Genomic DNA, 5531 nt, shown 5'->3' with positions numbered 1-5531 from the left:
CTAGTGCTGTCTCTAAACATGGGGGCTGATGCTCATGGCAACTGCTGCAAATTTTCACAAGTTAAATCAGTTTAAAGCACCTCTCATGTTTACCTGATGAACACCACTCATCACATATGACTGGAGGCACCTCCAGGTTCATCTGCTCCTGGCAAAAGTAAGGTTTTAATCCTAAATGTAAATTTCTATTTTTTTAAATTAAACCTGTAGGAAAGGATTAAAGTTGATTAACCAAAGGCTTGTGAGTCTGTTCAGGAGTTTTCTTTGTTGCACCAGGGGCAGAGCTAGGCTGGAATTTTGAGAACATATAAGATGGGAGAGATACTATGGTCTGGTGAAGTCATACAGAAAGAGCAGACATGTAGAACATAACCATCAACCACATTGGCCAGGATCTTTGAAAACAGATCCGACTTGATTTAAAAGAGAACTGGACTTCAAAGTGGTGATTCTGCTGCTGTGTTGACTACTCCTTTAGCGCAAGTCACAGCATCACACTTGTTACTACACACTTCTGCTCCTGGGGATGTTCACGTGGGAATGTGTTCCCATCAGCAAATGGTGTTTACAGTCAAACCATGCTGAACCACAGCAGTGCCACTACTCACATACAGCCCACAGAAAAGGAGTGGGAATGTTGCTTATTAAATTTGGGTTGCAAGGACTAAACATTGCAGAGTTGCTCAGTGCCTTGGTCCCAAAATAGCAGAAGTATCCACGCTTGTAAAATTGCAGATTGAGATTTACACTTAGGTACCTGAGAGTGCACAGGCACTTTGGTTTCTAAATGTAAAGCCTGGCAACTCGCACCCAAGCATGTTTGCAGTGTCAGAATCAGTCATCTTGCACCTAAACTACAAGAAAAGAGTCCAAGAGAGGTGCCCAAGGCACAAAGCAACACATACAGCACAGAAACTCCAAGAAAGCAGAGGATCCAGATCATTCATTCAAAATTACATCCAATCACCCTCCCACTTCTATAGTCTTTGTTAACTGTAGCACAGGAGGCCTGGGCCCAAGGCTCTCCTTGAACCCTCTGAGAACTCATCCCTGTGTGGGATTTCAGTGCTCATCATTCTCCCTGGAGATGGCCCTGACTGCTAGGAGTCAGAAAACAACCATCATGCTAGAACTGTATTAGTGCATGGTCAAGAACTGAAGAATTATGGGTTCTGATCTTTTCTATAATTCAAAATAATCCTAATTATATTCCATGTGTCATGGACAACATGGATTAGATTATTTATATTGGAATACATTGTTCATGTTCTCTATCTCACAGGCTTCACACATTTGCTTTAGCATTTCTCTTTCTCACCCATGCTCTCATTTTTACAAAGGACAGGCTTTTTGAACAGACTTTCCAAAAATCTGGCACAACTTGCTGGATATCACGAGTTTCTTTCAGCCTATATATTTCAGCTACCTACTGGTGTCACAGAAGCAGAGCTCAGCTATGGATTCAGGATGATGCTGAGCAGCATGCTGAGCTGAAACTGATGCCCCAGAGCAGCTCCAAATTGCATCATACAGTGTTTGAACTTGTAAAGTGGATCATTAAAGAAAAAAGTTAAAAGGACACAACTGCATTTATGAAAAGAGGAGGGAGGGGCTATGTCCCTAAATATGTTTCTTTATGCTGGTAGTGGCACACCTAACTGCAGTGCACCTAGAAAAAGGCACCAAGAGCCACTTGGAGCTACAGAACAGGCACTGGCTAACACATTCTGCTGGGCACCATCACACAGGGACTTGCAGCTGGGCTTCCATCACCAGAGCAAGATGACTTGATAGCGTAGCCACAAATTATTTGCACTGCTCTGTTGTGCACTTTTGTCCCTGTTCACCTGTTAAAATGAGAGATAAGCACAAGCAAATCTGTTTTTATAGTCTAAATGGAAGCCAGGCCGGCTCTGTCTCACTGTGGCTAAGAGAGGCCTGGTGCAGGCTTTGGGGCATGTGGGATCAGCAACAGTTTGGCATTTGGGGGCACCCTGTCTCACCCTGAGGGTATTGGCCTCTTATTCTGTCACTAAAGCTCTCCTAAAGAGAGACAGAAAAACAAGTTATTGGGATTTCAAAATAAAAGTGAGCTCAGCATCCTCTCACCAGACTCCTTCCTGCACCACCATCACTTCAGCCTCCCCCTATGCAAAGAGTGGCTGAATGAGCATCACCACCAGGTGTCCACTGGCCATACCTTGAGCCACAAATCCTTGCCTGCTCCTTCACTCTCTGAACCATCTGATCCACTTCAACTTGACACCCAGCTGACCAGAGAAAAACATAAGGATTCCAGCTAAATACTGGCTTGGATATTAAAACAGTCATGGTTTAAAGCTGAGAAGAGCAGCTCTGAAGAGAGACCCACTGGCCTTCCCTCAGGTGAGATGCTGTGCCCCTTGCTGGCTACTTATGTGGACACAGACACTGCCCACCTGAGATGATGCTACAGAGACAAAAAACTGGGAAATGAAAGCTGGAGGAAGTCTAGGCAGAATATCTGAAGGCAGCTACCAGATCTTACTCTCCTAGGACAGGAAATTAGCATTGTGTCACATCCACTCCCACCTAGCATTTGTCTTCCAAAAGGAGTATCTGGAGGAAGGGCTATTTTTAACCTAGAAACAGTTTTCAACAGCTTCTGGAGTTCATCTTGGTGAGAAGAGAAAAGCACTGAAAACAGTAATTATATTAATGAAGAGACTAACACAGAGTAACTCATCTTCTTGTCTCAGAATTACCTTGCATATAAGGCAAAGAAAACTGCCTTTTCCTGAGCAGTTATAAGCTTTAGGAGGAATTTTAAAGTAGTGAATAAGTGTTTGTCTCTTATGATAGTTAGAGGCAAGCCAGTAACCTGGATGTGCTATGGGACTTGAGAGGGACAATATCCACACCATTTTTAGGGAGAGTATCTCAGGGTGGCTTCTCTTACAGCTGGATAATTCTACTTTTCACGACAGTTTGCAGTTACCTGACACCAAAGTACTTCACATATAGATGTGAGGGGTTCCTCTACAGGTTTAGAAACTGACTACTTTTTTCCCTAGCACGGTGTCTGCAACAGCACCCAAAGCACTGGAATTTATGCAGTGTGCAATGGTAATGGTTTTCAGCTAAAATAGGTGCAATTTAGGATATATGGAAGACCTTTTTTTAAGTGAGGCTGGTGAGACACTGGAACAGGTTGTCCATCTCTGGAAACATTTAAAGTCAGCTTGGACAGAGCCCTGAACAAACTGATTTGGTTGAAGATATTGCTGTTCATTCCAGGGGAGTTTGGACTAGATGACCTTTAAATGCCTCCCATTATGCTATGATTTTATAAAAATAAATAGCAGTAAATCAATTAATCAATGCACTTTAAGCACATTGCTATTCCCCTACTGTATGCCATCAGTACTCCATTTGCAGTGTACAAATATAAAATTCATCTGTTTTCTGCGCTGGCAAATGAGCCTACTGAAATTAGATTAATTTTTTGGCTGCATGCTGGGTCTAAAAACCAGCTGTGCCCTGAGCTGCTTGGGGGATGCTACAGTCTCTGTGCTGCTGCACATTGCAGCAGGCTGCAGCAGCCACTGCACTTCTGCTCAGCCCAGCAGTGCTGTTCTGCTGCCAACATACCAGACAATCAAGTGGTTTCCTTACATGTTACTGCACATATCAAATCTATATTTCTCCCTCCCATTTTCTTCCTGATGTAAGTTAAATAAAGTTTTTCTCCCTCAGCACTGTGGTTTTATGTCCACTTTGGTATTTTCCTCCATCCATGACATGGATGCTGCTGGCTGACCACGATCCCAAGAATGACACTGCTGATATTATTCTCTTTTGGCAGCTAAATTGTAGGTATTCATACACCACCATACATGAAGTCTGGGATGCCATTCTCCAAAAGCCCATGATCATGTGTAGAACATTTCTCCTGGCCACTATGCCTGTGAGAAGGAATCAGAACCACCTGGCAAACTTTCAGCGCTACAGCTCTGACTGAAGTTCAAACTGAACTGCAATGAATCTGCAGCAGTCTAAGCTCATTTCCAGCAGATGGCTGCGACTCTGATACTCCTCCTTGCATGGTCTGGTGCAGTAAGTCCACATAAGCTTTTCACAAAGCTTTTGGGGAAGCCTTTCCAAGTTTGCTGGCCATACAAATACTGGCATGGGGATATCATCTCTTAGTCAATTCACACCTGAACCTTCAGTCTATAGGTGAGCAGCAGTAAGACAGAAGGAACCTTGCAATGGGGTATATAAACCATACAATCCAATCACTCTTCTGTGCACAAATGATCATATCAACTGTCTTTCCAAACACATCTGTGAAATCAAGAACACTCAAGCCTGTCAGTCATTGGCAGTGCATTAGCAATAATATCCAAAATACCATCTATTATCTCAAGGACTTGAATGACACCTCATTTTTTACTATCCAGGGCAAACAAAAGCAGCATGCAGCCCCAGAAAAGTCCTGGACAGACCCGCTGGTCTCTTTTCCAGCTTCCAACCAGGAAATGCAGGAAGGCAGACATGTCTGATGGAAGAAAACCAGCAACGTTCGGGAGCAGAAAAGATACAGAGAACTGTGGGTGTATATCTTACACCTCACCATGCATATGTAGCACTGATAAAGCTATACAGGATAAAGAGAACAGCACCTACACAAGCTCCCTGGCTACACTGGCCGTGATGCCCACAAATTAATTTGTGGAGTAAACACTTCAGTGCAGAAAAACCCTTTGAGACTCAGAATACTCTTCCGAGATTGACAAAACATTAGAGTGTAGCAATTAAAATGAAGGAGAGTTTTGGAAGTTTCCTGTGCACTATGTACCTTGACTCCTATAATAAATGGGAACTACACATTGAGTAATTTTTCATTAGAAAGTATATTTCCATTTTCCTTCTGGAGAGCATAGTTTTCCAATAGCTTAGAGATAGCTTATGGGGTTACTGCCCTATAAAAGCTCTCCCAGAGTCTTAGGGGTGAACAAGGTCCCCTTGTTGTGGCTGTTTCAAACTACCAAAATAATCCCCAGAAAAACTGGAAAAAATGTCTCATTTATACTAATTTCTTATTTTAAGAACTCAATCTGGTTATTTAAAATTTACAAGTATGCTAAAGAAATTTAAGAAACAGGGTAATGTGTTTTAACCCATTTTGAACCTATTAACACCTTCAGTGTCTATTATAAAATACTGCTGTCATTAGCCAGACTAATTAAAAGAGGTTTTTAAAAACAATAAAAGCCATAACCCAAAAGAACCCAACATGCAAAGCAACAACACCAAATATTTTCAGATTTTTTTTTAACAGTGCTTTTGGTGCCAGTTCCAGGTTTGCAAATGAAGTCCCTGCTCTATTCACAGATATGGCAGATGGCCTCGTGTTAATGAGTTGCAGCAAGTGGGAGGTGGAATAACACCACTGTGGCAGTGATGAATTTTAGGCAACAACTCTCTCTGGGTCTCAATACAGGCATCACATCACCTTAGTGCACTGAAATGCCCAGTAGCTACTCCAG

At 42.5% G+C, this 5531-nt stretch overlaps 1 protein-coding gene across 1 annotated transcript in view; it reads right to left on the bottom strand.

Moving 5' to 3' along the window:
• ABLIM2 (actin binding LIM protein family member 2) overlaps positions 1 to 5531 on the bottom strand; it is a 106719-nt gene that overhangs the window by 82636 nt on the left and 18552 nt on the right. The gene's annotated exons all lie outside the window — the stretch shown is intronic.

This window comes from Geospiza fortis, unplaced genomic scaffold (assembly GCF_000277835.1).
Source record: "Geospiza fortis unplaced genomic scaffold, GeoFor_1.0 scaffold147, whole genome shotgun sequence".
In the NCBI taxonomy this organism is placed as follows: domain Eukaryota; kingdom Metazoa; phylum Chordata; class Aves; order Passeriformes; family Thraupidae; genus Geospiza; species Geospiza fortis.
The sequence above is the reverse complement of the archived record's forward strand: the minus strand, read 5'-3'. Positions and strand labels throughout refer to the sequence as shown.